The sequence below is a fragment of the Mobula hypostoma genome, chromosome 28 (genome assembly GCF_963921235.1).
Source record: "Mobula hypostoma chromosome 28, sMobHyp1.1, whole genome shotgun sequence".
In the NCBI taxonomy this organism is placed as follows: Eukaryota; Metazoa; Chordata; class Chondrichthyes; order Myliobatiformes; family Myliobatidae; genus Mobula; species Mobula hypostoma.
Window position 1 is genome coordinate 2,818,930 of NC_086124.1, and position 23,571 is coordinate 2,842,500.

General features: G+C 45.5%; 1 protein-coding gene across 6 annotated transcripts in view; it reads left to right on the forward strand.

Annotated features, from left to right (window-relative positions):
- The window catches only part of LOC134339015 (tyrosine-protein kinase Fyn-like), a 299,324-nt gene that overhangs the window by 164,214 nt on the left and 111,539 nt on the right, over positions 1 to 23,571 (forward strand). Inside the window, exon 1 of one of the 6 annotated variants that reach the window (XM_063035256.1) lies at positions 63 to 281. The exons of the other annotated variants lie outside the window; for them this stretch is intronic. The gene's annotated coding sequence lies outside the window, so the exon portion shown is untranslated. Of the gene's footprint in view, positions 1 to 62; positions 282 to 23,571 lie in introns of those variants that run through there. 6 annotated transcript variants of the gene reach the window in all.

The window sequence follows — 23,571 nt, forward strand, 5'->3', positions numbered from 1 at the left end:
TTAATTCTGCTGGTCAGCCCAAGTGGAACCTCAGCGCCTCGCCTGTCACAGTGCAGGAAATCCCATCTGAATGAGAGCCACAGCAAGACAGGAAGTCTGGCTGAATGTCACTGTCAGACCAGCTCAGAGCTAAAGAATATTCTCTCAGACAGCATCAGAAAGAGCCTCTGTGCATGAGAAAAAGAAGGAACGGTGATTTGAATGATGGTAACTGGGACTGGATGAGGATGTTCCGTGAAGCAGACGGCACTGCAGAACGTAACTTGTAGCCGTAATTCGGAGTAAGTCAGTCCTGTCTAAACTATTGCTTCTTAAAGCTATCACTGGACCTGCAATATTCTAAACCTTCCCAACAGCTACCAGCCCAGTGAGTGCACCAGGCCGACAGTCCACCGTGCAGTTTTATTTAGGGTTTATGAGTCTTTACTCTTTAAGTAACATCGTGCCTCAGTGTGGGCCACTGCAGTGGCAGGGTGGGCGTCCAGATGTAATTGCTTCCCGCTGTTTAAAGGGAAGGCGATGACTGAATCAACTTCTCAGCCCTTCGGCGCCTGCCACTGTACGTCAAACAGAATACTGCTTCTTTGCATAACATTAGACTTTGCACCCTTTCCTAAAGTCTTAAAATCTGTTGCCATGAACTGCTTGAGGTAAATTTCACTGAGAATATTTTAAAATTATCAGGCGTAACTCAACGGCAGTTTCAGACTGCACAGAATTTCAGCAAGTAGAACGTATAACATGCGAGGATGGGCAAGGAAGTGGTAGATGGAAGATAGAGTAACACACACAAAGTGCTGGAGGAACTCAGCGAGTCAGGCAGAGTCTATGGAAATGTCGTTTCGAGCCGAGATCCTTTCTCAGGACTCTTCTCAATAGATGCTGCCGGATTTGCTGAGTTCTCCCAGCATTTTCTGTGTGTTGATTTGGACTTCTAGCACCTGCAGAATTTCTTGTTTTGGAGATGGAATATAGTACAGGGAAGTGCAGGGTTATGCACTTTGGTGGAAAGAATAAAGGTGTAGACTCTTCTCCAAAGTGGGAAGAGAGTTGAGAAAACGGAGCTGCAGAGGGACTCGGGAGTCTTTGTTCCTTTAGGCCAGGAGGTTCCCGATGCCGCGGACCTTAAGCAAGACGTCTGTGAACCCCAGCTCGGGAACCCCTGCTTTACGCAGTCACTTGCGGCTTGACTCAGTGGTAAGGAAGGCAAATGGAATGTTAACGCTCACTTTGAGAACGAGAATATGAAAGCAAGGATGTACGGCTGAGTCTTTATAAGGCATTGGTCAGAATTCAGTTGGAGCACTGAGAGAAATTGTGGGTGCTGTATCTAGGGAAGAAGGTGGTGGTTCTGAAAAGGGTCCAGGGGAGGTTCAAAAGAATAATCCCAGGCTTAACATATGAGGAGAATTTCATGGCCCTGTGCCTGTACTCAATGGAATTCTGACAGATGAAAAGGGGATATCAATAAAATCTATTGAGTCCTGAAAGGCCTGAATAGATGGGATATTGAAAGGATGTTTCCATTGGTAGCAGAGTCCAGGATCTGAGAGCACAGCCCAAAAATAGAAGGGTATCCCTTTAACAGACAGATGAGAAGGAATTTCTTCAACCAGAGGGTGGTGAATCTGTGGAATTTGCAACCACAGAGAGCTGTGGAGGCCAAGTCATCGGGCGTAGTTAAGGCAAAGATTGACAGGTTCTTGACTGGTAAAGGGGTTAAAGATTACAGCTAGAAGGTAGTAGAATCGTTCGTTCATTATGTGCCGTGTTTTATAACATAGGCGATCATGGTCCTTCAAGTCAAGAAAAGTTTATTGTCATTTAACTACATACTGTACATGTATACCCTCAAACGAATGACGTTTCTCTGGACCAGAGTGTAAAGAACAGGATAATATATAACACATAATAACTTATTAAAGTTAGGATACAATCTACAGGTGAATTATGCATAAATCAACAAAGTAAAGTGCATAAATTAAATATTGTAAGCTGCAGAACAAGTTAACCTTTGACATTTCGAATGCAATGCGGCGGGGAGTTCAGAAGCCTAATGGCCTGAGGGAAGACACTGTTTCCCATCCTGACCATCCTTGTCTTTATGCATCGGAGTCTCCTGCCTGATGGTAGAAAGTCAAAGAGGATGCTGGATGGATGGGTGGGATCCTTGATAATATTAAGGGCCCTGTGTATGCAGTGTTCCTGATAAAATCCCCAATGGTTGGAAAAGAGACCCCTCTGATCCTATAGGCTGTGATTGTTTCTAAACCATGATTGTTTTTGGCAAATTTTTCTACAGAAGTGGGTTGCCATTGTCTTCTTCTGGGCAGTGTCTTTACAAGACGGGTGACCCCAGCCATTATCAATACTCTTCAGAGATTGTCTGCTTGGTGTCCGTGGTCACATAACCAGGACTTGTGATGTGCACCAGCTGCTCGTACGACCATCCACCACCTGCTCCCGTGGCTTCACGTGACCCTGGTCGGGGTGGGCTAAGCAGGTGCTACACCTTGCCTGAGGGTGACCTGCAGGCTGGCGGAAAGAGGTAGCGTCTACCACCTCCTTTGGTAGGGACGTATCTCCACCCATTGCCCAAATCTCGAACATTGATAATAAATTTACCTAGAACTTTTTGAGAGGAAACCCACGCAGTCACAGGAAGTACATACAAACTCCTTACGGGCAGCGATGGGATTGAACCCGTCCATCAACGTTCCTTTATACCAGGGTTCCCAATCTTTTTAACGTATTAGACCCCTGCCATGAACTGAGGGGTGCATGGACCCCAGGTTGGTGACCCCTGCTTTTTGCCCCACATTTCACAGCAGAAGTCCTCTTTGACCCTAACCCTCTTTGAGTTCCCAAAGTGCATCATCTCACAACCTACCTCGTGGTGATCTGCCTGCACTGCACTCTTTCTATAACCGTAACGCTTTATTCCGCATTCTGTCATTGTTCTCCCTTGTGCTACCTCAATGTACTGACATGACCTGTATGGACGGCATGCAAAAGAAATTTTTTCACTATACGTGTGACAATAAAAAATGAATTAACCAATTTATTGAAACTCTTCCAATTCTGATGGAACTGGATAGGGTAGATGTTTAGAGGCTGTTTTCCACTGGTGGGGGAATCTGGAACTTGGTGGAATTGGTTCAGAATAAAGGGGAATATATTTATGAGATTGATTTCTTCTTAAACCTACACTCTGTCTCTAATTGATTCAAGACACTGCCAAAGATTCATTACCCACGACTTAAAACCAGTCACTTCAGGCAGATCAGCTGTGGTTGGCAGCTCACCCAGAAGGAAAACTCTGATCCCAAACCTCCGCTGCCTTGCAGCTGTACCCACTCATGGGAAAGGCTTCGGGAGTAAACCCCAAAGGAAAAGTCCAGAGCTGAAGTCCCTAAGGCAGTCCTACGTTGAGTTTAACGTTGACTGGCAACTCCTGTAATGCTGCTGGTGCCAAACTGTATCGGCTTCTGCTGTTCCTTTGGGTTCATCAGATGTGTGGAGAGGGGGAACTTGCTACATGGGCAACAGCTTCCTCTCCATATTGTCCTACCCTGGCTTGTGTATCCAGACAGATAGGATGCAACATCCATGGTCGACCCTGACCAATGGAGGGTTGGTCAAACTGTGCAAATACAAAAAGAAAGAAATAATAATAATAAATTAATAAGCAACAAACATTGAGAACATGAGATGAAGAGTCCTTGAATGTGAGTCCATATACTGTGGAAATATTTCAATGATGGGGCATGTGAAGTTATCCCCTCTGGTTCAAGAGCCAGATGGTTCAGGGTAGTAGCTGTTCCTGAACCTGGTGGTGTGAGTCCTGAGGCTCCTGTACCTTCTTCCTGATGGCAGCAGTGAGAAGAGAGCATGTCCTGGGTGGTGGGGGTCTCTGATGATGGATGCTGCTTTCCTGCTTTCGAAACATATAAAGTGTTCCTCCCCAATCTCCTTGCATGGTCGCGTGAATTTGACTTCAATTTGATTAAAGTATTGGCTGGAAAAAAGATGTGGAACATTTGGTACCTGGATAATTACCAGCTAAAGGCACTGCCAGATACGAGGTTGGCATATGGTAATGCATTTCTCTTTTCCTCACCTTCTGCCAAAGGCTATTTATTTCAAATGTATGTTACAGCAAAGCTTCATTTGTGGCGGAGTGTTTTCAATCCTGTAAACATACACAGAATGTCCCTGGTTGATTCAAGACTGCCAAAGATTCATCAGCCGCATAACTATAAATCGTTTGTGAAGGCAGATCAGAGTGTTGGGGACAGGTCAGAGTGTAGGGGACACAGGTCAGAGTGCAGGGGACAGGTCAGAGTGTAGGGGACAGGTCAGAGGGTAAGGGACAGTCAGAGTGTCAGGACAGATTCAAGATTCAGGATTGTTTGTCGTCAGAAGTGCAAGATCAGAATCAGAATCAGGTACTTGTTGTCTTTGCAGGAACAGTACAATGGAATACATGATAATAGAGAAAAAAAACTGTGAATTACAGTAAGTTTATATATTAAGTAGGTAAATTAAATAAGCAGTACATAAACAAACAAATGAGATAGTGTTCATGGATTCAATGTCCATTCAGAAATCAGATGGCAGAGGGGAAGAAGCTGTTCCTGAATCATTGAGTGTGTGTCTTCAGACCTTCTCCCTGATGGTAACACTGAGAAGAGGGCATGTCCTGGGTGATGGGGGTCCTTAATGATGGACACCACATTTTTGAGGCATCGCTCCTTGAAGATATCCTGGATACTGTGGAGTCTAGTGGCCACGATGGAGTTTACAACTCTCTGCAGCTTATTTCGACCCTGTGCAGTAGCTCCCCCCACCCCCCGATACCAGATGGTGATGCAGCCAGTTGGAACGCTCCCCACGGTACATCTGTAGAAATTTGTGAGTGTCTTTGGTGACAGACCAAATCTCATATATAGCCGCTGTCGTGTCTTCCTTGTGGCTGTATTGATGCATCGGGCCCGGGAGAGATCCTTGGAAGTGCTGACACCCACGAACTTCAACTTGAATAAAAGGATTTTTAGTCCTGATCTGATGCAGCACAAAAAAAAAACACACAGTAGGCATAAAAACACAATAAAAACACATTAAAGATAAATACGTTCGATTAGGTTATATGCACTGACTGATTTGATGTACTGTACAGAAAGTGACGCGAGCTGCGGTATCAGTACATAAGGTGACCACTGGAGCCTTGTATGTATTTTCTGTCTGTATTGTATGTTTTGTTCCAACTTTTATTATGGATTACAGTAATTTGTCATGTGGGGTTGGGTGTGCTAGATGTAAACGAGCATAGTCACATATTCACCCTCAGTTCTCGTTAGTTTAGTTAAAAAGAGACTTAGTAGGGACTTGGATATTTTTTGTTGACTGCTTATTTTGCTAATTCTGTTATCACTAATATCATTAATTTCTCTGTTGTTACACTAGTTCCATTAGTTTTTATCGCTATATAAGATAATTCATCTTTGTTGGTTTCATAATAAAGAATTGAGTGTACTTTTATCCAATTCTTTTTCCAACCAGATAATGTGTAATTTATGCACTTTACTTTGTTTATCTGTGCGCAATACATTTGTAGACTTAGTTCTTACTTTCCTAAGTTATTGTTTGTTATGTGTAGTACAGTGCTTTACACCCTGGTGCAGAGAAACGTTGTCTCGTTTGACATGTATATAGCTAAATGACAATTAACTTGGCTTGGCTTGACTTGAAACTTGGAGACTTGGAAATGTGCCGCACATTGTTAATTCCCTCTCAGTGGCTTTGGTCCATTTTTCAAGTGACTTTGACAAAAAATGATAGAGTAGTGGTGTTGGGGGTGGTGTGGTGAGTTAGTAGGTGGAGGCATTGATCAACCCGATGGCTTGGGGGAAGTAACTGTTTCTGCGTCTGCTGGTCCTGGTGTGGATACTCTGCAGCCTCCTCCCTGATGAGAGTGGGGCGAATAGACACAGAAAGGTGCCTTGCAAATGGTATTTGCATAATGTTACTTGGAGTTGGATTGCCAGAGCATAATTTGGTTCTTTTGATGACTTTGCACTCCAGGAGAACTGAAGTGACTGCAAAATAATTTGTCTGTTCCTTTCATTTAACGTTCCTCAAAGTGCTCGGCAGTGCCTCTCTCACTTCAGTTCCCGTCAGGTTTGGAGAAGTACCAGTTCTCTTTTTGAAAAGAGCCGAAGTTGCAGCTGAAACACAGATGGCTTCCGATCAATTGCACAGCCCTGCGGTGCGGGCCCATGTGATTATGTCAACGGCAGTTGAAGCTTTCGTTCGCACTTGCCCGCAGTTCCTGAGGCAATCGTGTTTGCTGCTTTTTTTTTCTGCTGAATAGCGCTTTTCCGGAGCACATTTTGCCGAATGCACGGAGCGTGAAGCAGCAGCTAATCTGGTGTGGCCGAGACCGGGAGAGAGCATCAGTGTGGACGGATAGGCAGAGCGCTGCACATAGCTACGGTCTCCACAATGTAAAACAAACCAACAGAGCACTCTGTGCTAAAAGAGTCTTAGGACATAGAACAGTACATCGCAATACAGGACCTTTGGCCACAATGTTGTGCTGACCGTTTAGCCTACCCCAAGACCAATCAAACCCTTTCCTCCCACATAGCCCTCCGTTTTTCTTTGCATATCTAGGAGTTTCTTAAATGCCCCTAATATATCTGCCTCTCCCAACACTCCTGGCAGGGCGTTCCACACACACCATTCTCTGTCTAGAAAAACTTAGCTCTGACATACCCTTACACCTTCCTCCAATTACCTTAAAATTATGCCCCCTTATATTAGCCATTTCCACCCTGGGAAATAGTCTCTGTCTATCCACTCGATCTATGCTTCTTATCATCTTGTACATCCCTACCAAGTCACCTCTCACCCTCCTTCGCTCCAAAGAGAAAAGCACTAGCTCGCTCAACCTATGGATCAGCCATGACGAAATGGCAGAGCAGACACGATGGGCCAAATGGCCTAATTCTGTTTCTATATCTTATGGTCTCAAGGTCTACTCTCACAAGACATTCTTCATTCTTTATTTGTAAGGTGAAGATAAACGAGCAAATTTTGAATTTCCCAAGTTCTTTGTCAGTACACTGAAGTGCTTCACAAGCTGAAGAATATTTTTGAAGTGTTGCAATGCAGGAGACGTACCGTCCAGTTTACACCTAGTGTAGCGGTTCCTTGAGAACAAATCAGAACCGCGCATTAAGCACAGTGGTGTGGGGCGCATTGGCACTGTATGATGCACTGGCACTGTATGACACACTGGCACTGTATGATGCACTATCCACAGCAGCAAGGTTGTAAAGTCGAAGAAAGTACGTTCGGTCCTTCCCTGCTGCTGTCTGCGAGGAGTTTGTACGTTCTCCCTGTGACAGTGTGGGTTTCCTCCAGGTGCTCTGGTTTCCCCCCACAGTCCAAAGATGGTTGGTAGGTTAACTGATCATTGTAAATTGTCCTGTGATTAGGCTCGGGTTAAATTGGGGGATTGCTGGGTGATGTGACTTGAAGGGCCAGAAGTGCTTACTCTGCGCTGTATCTCAATCAGTAAAATAAATTTATTAAGAAACCAGAAGAATCAACAATCTTAACTGAATTTAACAGGAGCACCATTGAGAGCCTTCTGACAAGTTGCATCTCCATCTGGTGTGGAAGCAACCGAGCCTCAGACCGGAAGTCCCTACAGAGGACTGTGAGAGCATTTACCAGGAGCACTGCATACGCAGGATTCAGTACTATCAAGGATCCCACCCATCCATCCAGCATCCTCTTTGACTTTCTACCATCAGGCAGGAGACCCCAATGCATAAAGACAAGAACAGTCAGGATGGAAACAGTTTCTTCCCTCAGGCCATTAGGATTCTGAACTCCCTGCCACATCACATTTGAAGTGTCACTAGTCAATCTGTTCTGTACCTTACAATATTTAATTTATGCACTTCGCTTTGTTTATCTGTGCATAATTCATTTGTGGATTTAATTCTTACTTTCTTAAGTTATTGTGTGTTATGTGTACTACTGTTCCTTACACCCTGGTCCGGGGAAATGTTGTCTCGTTTGACGGTATACATGCATATAGTTAAATGACAATAAACTTGACTAAGCTTGATCCTGAAGCAATAAAACTAATGAAACTAAAACTAGCAACGTTAATCGTCTTAGTGTATTTAAACGTTAGTGAACTGTTACTAAATATATTTCAACAGTCAGCAAAAAGATATCAGCCCTGGCCCACTCCCTAGCTCTATCAAAACTGGACTAAACTAAAGACAAACTAGGAATATATAACTAAACTCTTTGGTTCTACCTGCCGGCTGATGGCGTAGTGGCATCAACGCCGGACTTCGGAGCAGAGGCTCCCGAGTTCGAATCCAGCTGGCTCCCTTGCACGCTTTCCATCTGTGCTGGGTTGAGCGTCGAGCTAGCAACTCAGTCCCGTAAAAATAAGAAAGCCTGCTAAAAAACGCCGTCATGACGGCGTCCTCATAACTCCACTCAGAGTTAAGGGCTTTCTTCTTCTTCCTTCAGTTCTACCACACTCCAACCCACATGACTAACTACTCATAATAAACGCACGACACAAAATCCAATACAGTTAGAAAATACAAATGCAGATACATGGCTCCTGCACCTCGCAAGTTTGTGAAGATAACCGTCATCAAACAATGATTTTAATAATGTTGAGGGGCACTGGTGGTGCTTTGGCTGGAAGACTTGAGAGAACTTCTTCACTCTGCATTTAAAAACAGGTTGAGATCCATTGTGTCTACTTGAGAGGGCAGGTGGAAAGAAGAAAGAAAGAGAGGAAAGATTAGCTTTATCTGTCACATGTACATCGAAGCATGGAAGCATACAGTGAAATGCATCGTTTTGCATTAAATCCAATCAGTGAGGATTGTGCGAGGCAGCAAGTGCCTCCAGCACTAACATAGCATGACCACAACTCACGAACCCTAACCGTACGTCGCCGGAATATGTTATGGTAGCTGCTGGCAGGACTGGACCCGGGTGCGGAGGAACAATGGACTCCCATGTATAGATGGAAACAAAGGGTTAGGTTTAGGACTGCCAACAGAACATTGGAGGCACAACCAAATGACACCGCAAGAAAAATCATTCTCCACAAACACAAGGACACCCCCAGAGCCAACCGGGAATAAACAGTCAGTGTTTCGGCTTGTACTGTCAACAGTTTATTCATTTCCATAAATGCTGCCTGACCCGCTGAACTCCTACAGAATTTTGTGCATGTTGCTCTGGATTTCCAGCATCTGCAGGATTTGTGATGTTTGATATTTGAGTTATTGTTGCCTTCCTGTTTGCTTGAACCAGTCTGGCTATTCTCCTGAGAGAAATGTATACAATATACATCCTGAAATTATACATCAGTCGCCTGAGGTGGAAGGGATGCTGCTGTACTTTTTTTTTGCCACAAAGCCGGTGTGTACAGTCCAGGTGAGGTCATCGGTGGTGTGTATACCGAGGGACTTGAAACTACTCACCCTGTCAACTGCAGACCCATTGATGTTGCTCGGGATGAGTCTGTCTCCGTTCCTCCTGTAATCCACAATCAGCTCTTTTGTTTTTTGGACATTGAGAGAGAGGTTGATATCCTACCTGATTGTTTGCATTAACGAGCAGGTATACAGATGTACCTAATAAAGTGGCCACTACGTGTATGTTCAGAAGTAAGAGACTTGGATAAGTAAGTTGTACATTCACAACGGTGTCCCTTTTCGATTAGATGTGAACCAAAACCTGGTGCTACAGTGTCGAAGGAGTTTTGCTCTGTTCTCCGATGAGATTTCCGTCTGTTTCTTCTGCTTTGATTGTCATCAGCGGTTTTTTTGTTCCCCTTTTTGTCTTCGATAAAGTGCTGACCAAAACTCACCTCCCCTCTCCGCAACTTAAAATAATCTCTTTTCGTCTCTTTCTCACTTCTCATGAACGGTCTCTGACCTGAAACTTTAACTCTGTTTCTTGCCCCACACAGATGCTAATTGACCCGCGGGATGTGGAAGCTTTAGAGAGGGTGCAGAGGAGATTTACCAGGATGCGGCCTGGATTAGAGAGCGTGTCTTATGAGGGGAGATTGAGCAAGCTGGGGCTTTTCTGTCTGGAACGGAGCAGGATGGGAGGTGACTCGACAGAGGTGTACAAGAGGATGAGGCATAGACAGAGTGGACAGCCAGAGACTTTTTCCCAGGCTAGAAATGGCCAGTACCAGGGGACACAGTTTTAAGGTGATTGGTGGAAATGATAGGGGGATGTCAGATGTGAGGTCTTTAAACAGAGAGTAATCGGTGCATGCAACACACTGCCGGGGTGATGGTAGAGGGAGATACATTAGAGATATATTAGAAACTCTTAGATAAGCACATGGATTATAGAAAAATGTTACTAGAATAACCATGGAGACATAGAAAGTACAGCAGAGAAACAGGCCCTTCAGCCCATCTAGTCCATGGCGAACCATTTAAAACTGCCTAAGCCCATCGACCTGCGCCCAGACCATACCCCTACCATCCATGTGCCTACCCAAACTTCTCTTAGATGTTGAAATCGAGCTCGCATGCACCATTTGTCCTGGCAGCTCATCCCACACTCTCACAACCCTCTGAGAGAAAAAGTTTCCCCTCATGTTCCCCTGAAACTTATAGAGGTTTATAAAATTATGAGGCACATAGACAGGGTAGGGGGTAAGAAACTTTTCTCCAAAACTGAATCAGAATTAAGTTTATTGTCATTGACATGAGTCATGAAATGTGGCGTTTTGTGGCAGGAGTGTAGCGCAATACATTAAAGTTACTCTAAGTTGCAAGAATAAATAAATTTTGCAAAGAAAAATGGTGAGGTAGTGTTCATGGACCGTTCAGAAATCTCATGGTGAAGGAGAAGAAGCTGTTCTTCAAACATTCTTAAAACAGGTGTCTACAACCTGAAGCCATAGATATTGGACAGTAGGTGTATGGAGGGCTATGGGAGGTCGATGGGAGTAGGCAGTTTAAATGGTTCAGCACAGGTGAGATGAGCTGATGGACCTCTTTCTGTGCTGTACTTTTCTAAGACTCTGTGACTATCAGATTAATTAGCAGTTTCCACAGCTCCAAAGAAAACACATCCAGCCTCTCCGGTGATTCCTGCCGCTGAAACACTCTGTCCCAATGTGCGTATGCTATGCCAAGACCAAGGATTCCGCTTTTCACTGCCAGCACCCACAACCTTAGCGACATCCGCAAACCTGTGAGCCACTCCTACTTTCGTATCTGAAAGTGGGGTGTCAGAGCAGTTATTGCAACACTTCACCACGCTAGCGGTTCAATTCCCGCTGCGGCCTGTGAGGAGTTTATAGCTTCCCTCCATGACTGCGTGGGTCTCGCTGGTAGGACTGGACCCAGTCACAGTGAGCGCTGGCAATAACTTAACCCAGGGACAGAGGAACAGCAGACTCCCTGTGAAGGGACGGAAGGAAGGGTTTAGACACAGGAAAACCAACAGGGCATCGGCGCCATGACCGAGCGACACCCTGAGGTGGGACATTCTCCACAAACACACAAGGACCCAACGAGAGTCCCCTTTAAATAATCATAGAATGAGGTCATAATTAATCTTTCTTTTTCAAATCTTTTTATTATTACATTATTCAAAAATAACACAAGTACATCGAAGTAAGCAACACTTACAATGTCTTAGGGAAAAAAAAACATTATTTTAAAGATTGAAAAATTTTTGGTGATAATAAAAAAACCCTACTAAGCAAGAAAAAGTGGGAAAAAAAACCCCATTAGGTGTTCAACCCCGGAGCAATGCGTCATACAAAAAGCTTCTAAAGACAAACATCAACCGCCAGCAAGAAAATAAATGTACCAAAAATTTACAATTAGATTGTGGAGGAAATCTATCAATTAACTCAAATGATAATAATGAGTAAATGAACCCCATCTTTTCGAGGTCATAATTAATCATATAGTGCCAGTTACAATTAACTTGACAAGATTAAACCGAAAGCACCTGGGCTTAACGATTAATTTGAGAAACCCTGAAGCCCAACACTTTACAGCAAGTCGCAGGGCTCATCAGAGGTTTCTCCAGGTGCTGAGGTTTTCTCCCATGTTCCTAAGGCGTACCGGTTAGGGTAGCTGAGTTGTGGGCGCGCTATGTTGGCGCCAGAAGCACGGCGACAATTGTGGGCTCCCACCAGCACATCCTAAGTGCGTTGGTCATTGATGCCAATGACAAATTTCACTGTCCCGATGTACATGGACAAACAAAACTAATGGTCACACTTTTAAGATCGACCTGCATAACAAGGAACAAGGGTCCCAGCAATGAAGGCATGTCGCCAAAACTTAGACCGACTTGTGTAGATGCACAGTGGGGAGAATGCTGACTGGCCGAAACACGGCCTGGTATGGAAACACCAACATGCAGGGATTATAAAGTCCACAGAAAGTGTTGGGTGCTGCCCAGTCCATCACAGGAAAGCCCTCCCCAGCATCGAGCACATCTACAAGAAAGTGGCATCCATCACCAGGCACTACCCCACCGGTCACGCTCTCCTCTCACCACTACCATTGGGCAGGAGGTGTTGGAACTGGAACTCCAGCAGTAACTGTCTGCGAACAGCTCTCACTCTACAACCATCAGGCCTCTGAACCAGCGTGAATAACTTCACCCACCACAACTCTCAGCTGATTCTACAACCTCTACAGGCTCACTTTCAAGAACTCTACAGCTCATGTTCTCAGTATTATTTGCTATTTGCTCAGTTTGTCTTCTTTTGCATATTCTTTGTCAGCCTTTGTTTATGTAGTTTGTTTTGTAAACTCTGTTGTATTTCTTTCACCCTTATAAATGCCTGCAAGAAAATGTATCTCAGGGGAGTTTATGGTAACATATACAAACTTAGAAAATAAATTTACTTTGAACTTTGATCCCTGTGGTACACCTTTGACCACAGTCTTTCAAAGACAACAACAACCCTTGGTCATCATCCATTACCTGCCATTGCCAAGAAAATTTCATATCAAATCTTCCAGGTTATCCTGAATCACAAGGGCCGTAACCCTTTGGACCCAAGTCCTTCATTGGACCTTGACAAAGTCCTGACTGAGGCCTTTGTGACTGCAGATGTCACCACAGCCTTGGTCCAGATGTAGATTGAAGAGGTGAGTAGACAGGTCTTTGTCTGTCAAATATATATTGAAACATCAAAACATAAAGTGAAATGGATTGTTTCTGTCAATGAACACGCAGTCCAAATACGTGCTAGGGGCAGCCCGCAAGTGTTGCCTTGCTTCCGGTATCAGCAAAGCGTGCCCACAACTCGCTAACCCTCGGCTGCACATCTTTGAGATGTGGGATGAGACCGGAGCACCTGGAGGAAACACGTTAACATATAAGGAATATTTGATGGGAAATCTCATTGAAACCTACTGAGTATTGAAAGACCTGTATGGAGTGGATTTGAAGAGGTTGTTTCCAATAGTGGGAGAGCCTATGACTAGAGCGCACAGCTTCAGAATAGATCAGAGATGAGGAGGAATTTCTTCAGCCATGAATCTGTGGAATTTATTACCATAGACAGCTTTGGAGGCCAAGTCATTGGATATGTTTGAAGCGGAGGTTAATAGTTTCTTGATTAGTAAGGATGTCAAAGGTTATGGGGAGAAGGCAGGAGAATGGGTTTGAGGACATCAGAATCAGGTTTAATATCACCGGCATGTGTTATGAAATTTGTTGATTTGTGGCAGCAGTACATTGCAATACATAAATAATAAAATCTGTGATTTACAGCGTATGTGTATAATAGTTAAATTCAATAGGTAGTGCAAAAAGAAAAAAAAACTAGTGAGGTAGTGTTCATGGGTTCAATGTCCATTCAGAAATCAGATGGCAGAGGGGAAGAAGCTGCCCCCGAATCGTTGAGTGTGAGTCTTGCAGCTTCTGTACCTCCTCCCTGATGGCAGCAATGAGAAGAGGGCATGTCCTGGGTGATGGGGGTCATTAGTGATGGACGCCGCCTTTCTGAGGCATTACCATCAAAAAAATCAGCCATAGCAGAACAGACTTGATGGGCTGAATGGCCAGATTCTGCTGACTCTCTCCACCGCCAATGCCCCAGTGTAGACCAGCGAGTGTAGTAATCAGTTAAGAATTCATGCCTTCGTCGCGTCTGCTCTCATGACTCGTTTGCGAACGTGCCAGTGGAATTGCCGTCAGATTTTCACGCAGTGAAGTCTGACTTGCGTATTGTTACACCTTGCTGTTGTAAGCAGTGACGAGTGACCAGTGCCTCGCTGTCGAGATGGCATTCGGCTGAAATCAACGGCAGTTCCTTCCACTTGCTGCAACAGGTTTATTGAAGTGGAAGGTGTGCAAGGCCCTGCAAGGTTGTCAAAAAGGCAGGTGGGGTCACCGAGGGGGGTTGAAGATAAATAGAAAGAAAGGACATCAGGGAAGATGTCAGGGGGTGTGTGTACTGTGGTGAGATTGCACAGATGCCAGTATACATGACCGTAGTGTATCACCCAGATGGCCAGCAAACAAAATAATTCCTCTGACAAAATGCTATTATAGAACAGTACATCACAGGATCAAACCCTTTGGCCCATAAACTTATGCTGAACTAATTAAACAAGTAATTAAATGCTTACTAAACTAGTCCCTTCTATCTAAACAATATCCATATTCTTCTCACATTCCTGTGCCTCCTCAAATGCTTCTTGTGGTAAATGCCTCTGTTCGTATTGGTGTCTGCCAGCACCCTGGCAGCACATTCCAGACACCCACCACTCTGTTACAAAAAACTGGCCTCAACACATCTCCCTTCAACCCAGAGCATTGAGTATAGGAGTTGGGATGTAATGTTGAAATTGTACAAGGCATTGGTCAGGCCAAATTTGGAGTATTGTATACAGTTCTGGTCACCGAAATATAGGAAAGATGTCAACAAAATTGAGAGAGTACCGAGAAGATTTACTAGAATGTTACCTGGGTTTCATCACCTAAGTTACAGAGAAAGGTTGAACAAGTTAGGTCTTTATTCTTTGGAGCGTAGAAGGTTGAGGGGGGACTTGATAGAGGTATTTAAAATTATGAGGGGGATTGATAGGGTTGACGTGGATAGGCTTTTTCCATTGAGAGTGGGGGAGACTCAAACAAGAGGACATGAGTTGAGAGTTAAAGGGCAAAAGTTTAGGGGTAACATGAGGGGAATCTTCTTTACTCAGAGAGTGGTAGCTGTGTGGAACGAGCTTCCAGCAGAAGTGGTTGAGGCAGGTTCGATGTTGTCGTTTAAAGTTAAATTGGATAGATATATGGACAGGAAAGGAATGGAGGGTTATGGGCTGAGTGCAGGTCGGTGGGACTGGGTGAGAGTAAGAGTTCAGCATGGACTAGAAGGACCGAGATGGCCTGTTTCTGTGCTGGAATTGTTATCTGGTTATATGGAACTCATCCACTCTCACCTTAAATGCATTCCAAACACAGGAAAATCTGCAGATGCTGGAAATCCAGAGATTTCTCAAAATTCCAGTAATTTACCCCTCCTGCACCATTCCCCCATTCCCATTTCCCTCTCTCACCTTATCTCCTTACCTGTCCATCACCTCCCTCTGGTGCCCCCCCCCCCAACCGTCCTTTTCTCCCATGGTTTTCTATCAGATTCCCCCTTCTCCATCCTTTTATCTCTTTCACCAATCAACTTCCCAGCTCTTTACTTCACCCGTCCCCCTCTCCCGGTTTCATCTGTCACCTACCACCTTGCACTTCCTCCTTCCCTCCCCTCACCTTCTTTATCTGACTTCTTTTTTACTGTCCTGAAGAAGGGTCTCGGCCCGAAACATCAACTGTACTCTTTTCCATAGATGCTGCCTGGCCTGCTGAGTTCTTCCAGCATTTTGTGTGTGCATTGCTTAAATGCATTCCTTCTACTATTAGACATTCTGACCCTAGGGAAAATAGATATCCCAGCTGTATACTCTATCCTGTAAATGCCAACAAGAAATGTTCTCCCTGTGACCAGGGGGTTTCCACGCTCTCTGACTCTGTGAGGGCAGAAGTGGAGTCAGGAATAGATTCTATTGAAAACTGGGAGAATGAGGAGGTGAACAGCCCTCCTATTGGGGGTGGGGGGGATGGGGCGGTGTGCGGCGTGCTAGTGTGCTGGTAACGCAACACTTTACGGAATTGATCAGGGTTCAATTCCCGACACTGCCTGTAAGGAGTTTGTACGTTCTCCCCGTGACCACACGGGTTTCCTCCGGGTGCACTGGTTTCCTCCCACAGTCCAAGGACGTACCGGTTGGTACGTTAGTTGGGGGAGGAAAACAGTGTAGTTGCAAGGAGGTGCAACTACACTGTTTCCCTCCCCCAGTATAGTCGGGTAAACTCGGCAAGACAGACAGCCGATGCAGAGGTCATTGTCCACCAGAGCAGAGTGAGAATGTGAAGAGGCAGCGTGTAGGGCAGGTCCCTGAAGGTCAGTGGTGAAGATTTCATTGTGCACCGGCAAATGCAGCGAAGATTGTTCAGGTAGCGCAGTGGTTAGCGCAACGCTTTACAGTTCCCAGCGACCCAGGTTCAATTCCCGCTACTGATTGTAAGGAGTTTGTACGTTCTCCCCGTGACCACGTGGGTTTCCTCCAGGTGCTCCAGTTTCCTCCCACAGTCCAAAGACGAACCGATTGGGAGGTTAATTAGTCATTGTAAACTGTCCTGTGATGAGGCCGGGGTTAAATCAGGGGATTGACGGCAGCGCGGCTCAAAAGCCCAGAAGGGCCTGTTTCATGCTGTATCTCAATCAATCAGTCAATAAATAGTGTTACAAGTACCAATTTAACGATGCTCCTTTAAGGACAAAATTGAAAGACAGAGAGATTGAGGGCAAGTGAGAAACCACCCAAAGTTTTGTCCATTGAGGGTTAGCCTCAGGAGTTATTTTTGGCAAATGGCAATGTCACTGTGAGACAAGGTCTTGCACTGAGCTGGAAAAGCCCTGGCTCAAACACAGCTCACTTCCTCTCCTTTACCAGGGGAGGCTCGCTGAGATTATTTCAGCAAAGTGGCTGGCCAGGTTATTGTTTTAATTCTGATGGTAGTTCATCTGTTACTCTCACATCGGCGGGAGGAGAAGATGGCAACGTGACGCAGTGCGCGCAGCTCTCCGGTGAAATGATATCGTATCTGTTAAATAGGGGCCGAGAATAATCCTGATTTGACGGAGACAGATGTGAAAGCACAGAGGAACATCTGGAGAAATTTCTGAAATGCTGGTTTGCTGCCGCTGCTTCTGTGCGATCAAGAATCTCCAGAGGGAAGGCCCCAAAATCCCCGGCTTTACCTGCTGTTGGCGACCGAGGCTGAGGTCGAAGCGTTTGGATAGAGATGGTGCTCGATACTCGGTGTCGGAGGGCTGATCAGAGGCTCGAAGTTTTCGGACGACTCAGAGTCGGACTGTGGTCAGGCATGGCAGGGAGAGTTTTCTTCCTTCTCCCGTCTGTGTGAGATGTGGGACATTCGAGAGACTTTAAACTTTTTTACTGTGCCCATGGCCTGTTCTTCATCAAGTTATGGTATTGTTGCACTGTTGTAACTATATATTATAATTATGTGGTTTTTGTTAGTTTTTCAGTCTTGGTCTGTCCTGTGTTTCTGTGATATCACACCGGAGGAATATTGTATCGTTTCTTAATGCATGCATTACTCAGTGACAATAAAAGAGGACTACGTGTCTTCATAATCTAATGTACCAAGATAGACCGATTTCATGAATCAGAATTAGAATCAGATTGATTATTTCTTCTTTCTTGAGATACAGCATGGAACAGGCCATTCTGGCCATTCTGTGAATTGTGCCACCCAGCAACCCAGCTACTAACCCAAACCTAATCTCAGTACAATTTACATTGACCAATTAACCCAGCTACTAACCTAAACCTAATCTCAGTACAATTTACAATGACTAATTAACCCAGCTACTAACCTAAACCTAATCCACGGGGCAATTTACAATGACCAACTAACCTACCAACCGCAAACAACAGGAATTCTGCAGATGCTGGAAATTCAAGCAACACACATCAAAGTTGCTGGTGAACGCAGCAGGCCAGGCAGCATCTATAGGAAGAGGCGCAGTCGACGTTTCAGGCCGAGACCCTTCGTCAGGACTAACTCACTCTTCCTTCAGTTAGTCCTGACGAAGGGTCTCGGCCTGAAACGTCGACTGTACCTCTTCCTATAGATGCTGCCTGGCCTGCTGTGTTCACCAGCAACTTTGATGTGTGTTGTAACCTACCAACCGCTACGTCTTTGGGCTGTGGGGAAACCCACGCGGTCACGGGGAGAACGTACAAACTCCTCACAGTCAGCAACGGAATAGAACCCGGGTCGCCGGTACTGTAAAGTGTTGTGATAACCACTACGCTACCGTGCCGTCTCATTATCACTGACATGACATGAAATGTGTCTTTTTGTGGCATCAGTGCAAAGCCATCAAAATCCATCAATTACAAAAGAAATGTGTTGCATTTTGTAAGTCCAATAACTCTTTATGCGTCGTGTCGTATGACGTGGGCAATCATGGTCGATGACCATGATTGTCCTTGGCAAATTGTTTAAGAGAAGTGGTTTGCCATTGCCTTCTTCTGGGCAGTGTCTTTACAAGATGGGTGACCCCAGCCATTAACAATACTCTTCAAAGATTGTCTGCCTGGCGTCAGTGGTCACATAACCAGAACTTGTGATATACACCAGCTGCTCGTACGACCATCCACCACCTTCCCCCATGGCTTCACGTGACTCTGATCGGGGGGAGGGAGGGGGCTAAGCAGGTGCTACATCTTACCCAAGGGCGACCTGCAGACTAGCAGAGGGAGGGGTGCCTTACACGTCCTTTGGTAGAGACGTATCTCCACCCTGTCACCTGAACAATAATACATCTTTTCTGGTCAATGATCAGCACCATCTGAGGATGTGCTGGGGGCTGCCCACAAGTGTCGTCACACTTCTGACGCCAACGTTACTTCCTCACAACTCACTAACTCCAACCCGTACATTTTTGGGATGTGGGAGGAACCCGGCATTCCCGGAGGAAACCCAAGGGGTCATGGAGAGAACGTATAAACACATTACAGACAGTGGCAGAAATTCAAAGTTCAAAGTAAATCTATTATCACAGTGCTTCTATGTCACCATATACAACCCTGAGATTAATGTTTTTGCAGGCATACTCAGTAAATCCATAATAGAATATTATAGAATCAACGAAAGACTGCACCAAATTGGGCTTTCAACCAGTGTGCAAATAGAGAAAAAAAGAAATTATGATGATTAATAAATAAGCAATAAATATCGAGAACATGAGATGAAGAGTCTTGACTATGGTTTTCTGGTGAGGAAGTCAAGGAACCAGTTGCGGAGGGAGGTACAGAGGCCCAGGATTTTGAGATTGTTGATTAGAACCGAGGGTATGATTGCGTTGATAGTCACTGAATAGCAGCCTGGCTTAGATACTGTTATTGTCTAAGGCACAGTGGAGAGCCAGTGACATTGCACCTGCTGTAGACCGAATGGGTGATCGGCAAATTGTAGCGGGTCCAGGTCCTTCCTGAGGCATGAGTTGATTCTGGTCATGAGCAGCTTCTCGAAGTGCTCATTACAGTAGATGTGAGAGCAGGTGACCAATAGTCATTGGGGCAGCTCATTTTGCTCTTCTTGACCGTATCTATGGGGGAGAAATGGACAGTCGATATTTCAGGTTGAGACTCTTCAACATGAGTAGAAGGAAAGCAGGGAGGGAGATAGCAAGTATAAAAGTGTGTGGGGGGGGGAAGGGGTGGAGCACCGATGGTGCAATGTGGACGTATTTTCCAGAAACCACTTTGTTAAGGAGATAGTTTTCAGTGTTACTGGAATATGTCAAGTATTGAGGACCTGTACAGTACTGTGCGAGTCTTCAGCACATATATATCACTCCGGTGCCTAAGTCTTTTACACAGAACTGTATTTGTCAACGTGGAGCGGAGAACGAGTTTGTAGATCTGGCGGGAGCAAAGGATGTTGGGAATGGCGAAGGTGGAGCGCCGTGGGTAGGATGTGGGACAGGTGACAGAGACGGAGTGCCAGGGGTGGGGTTGGTGGGGGTGCAGACACACCCAGCCCTGATACACCAGCAAGGGCATTTGATTCCAAACAATCAGTTTATTGATCATTATAGAATGTCTCTCTGGTGCTTCCCACTCCCTCCCCTCTCCCTTCCCCCTTTTCCCAACCATGATTCCCCTCTCCCTGCCCCCTTCCCACTCTCAGTCCACAACAGAAAGCCATATCAGAATCAGGTTTATCATCACTCACACATATATCATGAAATTTGTTTTTTTGTGGCAGCAATACAGTGCAATACATAAAATTACTACAGTACTGTGCAGAAGTCTGAGGCACCCTAGTTATATACAGTATTGTAAATATAAGAGATAAATATACATATTTAAAAAAAACCAAAGTAATATTTAGCAGACTACAATGCAGCCTCTGTCTGGCGTTTGAATGATAGTATTACCACAGGTACTCAGCGCAGATTTGGTATTTCTTTTTAAACACCTTGAAGGTGATTTCAAGTTGACACATTGAGAAGTGACAAAAATATTTGAAGTTACAAAAATCAAGGATAGCTCAAGTTTCCTACCGATCCAACCCATGTGATACAGGCGCAGAATCAGGCCATTCGGCCCGTCGAGTCTGCTCTGCCATTTCATCATGGCTGATCCATTTTCCCTCTCAGCCCCAATCTCCCCGTATCCCTTCATGCCCTGATCAATCAAGAATTTATCAACCTCTCCCCTAAATATACCCAATGACTTGGCCTCCACAGCCACATGTGGCAACGAATTCCACAGATTCACTGCCCTCTGGCTAAAGAAATTCCTCCTCATCTCCATTATAAATGGATGTTCCTCTATTCTGAGGTTGTGCCCTCTGCTCTCAGACTCCCCCACCTTAGGAAACACCCTCTGCACGTCCACTCTGTCGAGGCCTTTCAACATTCGATAGGTTTCAGTGCAATCCGCCCCCCATTCTTCTGAATTCCAGTGAGTGCAGGCCCAGAGGCATCCATTTCCCTCTTAGTCCCAAAGTCCTGCCTTCTCCCCGTATCCCTTCACGCCCTGACTCATCAAGAATCTATCAATCTCTGCCTTAAATATTCCTGTTGGATTTATGAAGCTGCTGAGCCACAAAATTCTGGTGGATCATGGTCATGTTCAGTACAGAAACAGGCCCTTCAGCCCATCTGGCCCATGCTGACCAGGTTGTTTATTGAGCTGATCCCATTTGACCCTTGTCGCTCTATGTCACTCTGGTTTGTCTGACCGTGTTGCAAACGAGGCAGAGGCACAGCTTTGGGCTGCTAGTACCAAAGAGGCACAGTTCCGTGGCGACTAGCGTCATGCTTTACCGTGTCATCTGTAAGGTTAGGATTCAATTCAAAAAGATTCAAAGTATGCTTACATTGCAGAACCCTGCGATTCATCTTCCCACAGACAGCCGCAAAACCAGGAAACACCATGGGACCTGTTCAAAGTAAAACATCAAACCCACAACACGTGAAAAAAAGAACAAATTGTGCAAACAGCAAAAACAGAAAAAAAAATGAGCGAGAAGCACAGAATATTAAGCCCCAACCCACAAAGTCATCAGCGCAGTGCTTTACAGTACCAGCAATCTGGGTTCAATTCCCCCTGCTGCCTGTAAGGAGTTTGTCCGGACTTCCGGTGACCGTGTGGGATTCCTTCGAATGATCCAGTTTCCTTCCATAGTCCTAAGACGTACCGTTTGGTAGGTTAATTGTTCCTGTGATTAGGGTAGGATTAAATCGGGGGATTGCTGGGCAGCATGGCCCAAAGTGTCTGTATTTTAATTTAAAAAAAGAAAGAAAGATTTCATGCGAACTCCCTGTACCTCAGTTCAGTTCGATCAGTCCTGGAAGGAGTTTGTACATTCACCCTGTGTCCATCGGGTGCTCCAGTTTCCTATGTTACGTACCCCGTAACTGGGTTGCCAAACCAGCAGAAATGGATCACTCAGTTGGAGTCTGGATTACTGGAACTAAGAAAGTTTTATTAAAGAAACAAGCGACACAGTAATTGAAAGGATAATAAATGCAACAGTTCGGCAATGATAAACATACATGTGCACAGAATTAAGATAACATGATCAATCAAGCTCTATCGTTGTCTAGGGGTAAATGACCAATTTCAAAGTGACACAAAGTCCAGTTCAATTTAGTTCAGTTTGCAGTAATCGTTGCCATGGCGATGGACAATGTGGGGGGAAGGAGAGAGAGAACGAGAACGAATGATCATTCAAAACGGCTTCCACACACGGACCTGCGATATTGCTCACAAACAGCTTTTGGGCGGGTCCTTTGTGATGTCACCTGAGGTCACCGACTGTGACCCCTCCTCCAGATGCGGTCGATCCTCTGCAGTGAACCTGGCACCCAGGCAAGGGCGGACACACACCGGGTTCCCGCTGATCGTACCTTTCCACCCTGTGCGTTTATGGCCCGGTACTTCCCACCGACTCGTGAGAGGCGTACCGCTTCCAGGGTCTTGTTACCTCGGGGTGTCGTGTGTGTCCTGCCTTAGCGAACCTGTCCCTTTTTATCCCCCTGCTGGGGTATCGCCTGTCCATCACTTCAAACAGTTCAGGGTTCAAAGGGGGAGCCGATCTTGACAATACCCAGACTGATGGCTCCTTCGTTAACATCTCCAAATGCTGCTTCATTGTTCCTTATCTCTCCCTCCCCTGAGGGCAGGTGGCAGACCAACTGCTGATGACTCTGGTGCTAGCCCAGGCCAGCAAACATCTTAATTTATGTGTATTCTCGTCACACCTCCCACATTCCAATCACATGCAGGTTAGGTTTAGTGAGTTGTAGGCACGCTGTGTTGGCACCGGAAGCTTGGCGACACACGTGGGCTGCCGCCAGCACGTCCTCAGACCTCCGCTCAATCCCCCAAAAGCGGAACTTCCCGGTGGCCAAACAATTTAATTCCCATTCCCATTCCAGTTCTGACATTTTGGTCCATGGCCTCCTCTTTGGCCACGATGAGGCCGCCCTCAGGGTGAAGGAGAAACACCTTATATTCCGTCTGGGTAGCCTCCAACCTGATGGTATGAATATTCATTTCCTCTTCCGGTGAAAAAATATCCTTCCTCCTTTCCCTTTTCTTCTGTTCCCCACTCTGACCTCTTACTGGCACTTGCTTATCATCTCTCCCTGGTGTCCCTCCTCCTTCCCTTTCTTCCATGAGCCACTCTCCTCTCCCATCAGATTCCTTCCTCTCCAGCCTTTTACCTTTCCCACCCACCCGGCTTCAACTCTTACCTTTCAGCTATCTCCTTCTCCTCCTCCCATCTTTTTATTCTGGCATCTTCCCCCTTCTTTCTCAGTCCTGAAGAAGGGTCTTGGCCTGAAATGTCGACTGTTTATTCATTTCCATAGATGCTGCCTGACCTGTTGAGCTCCTCCAGCAT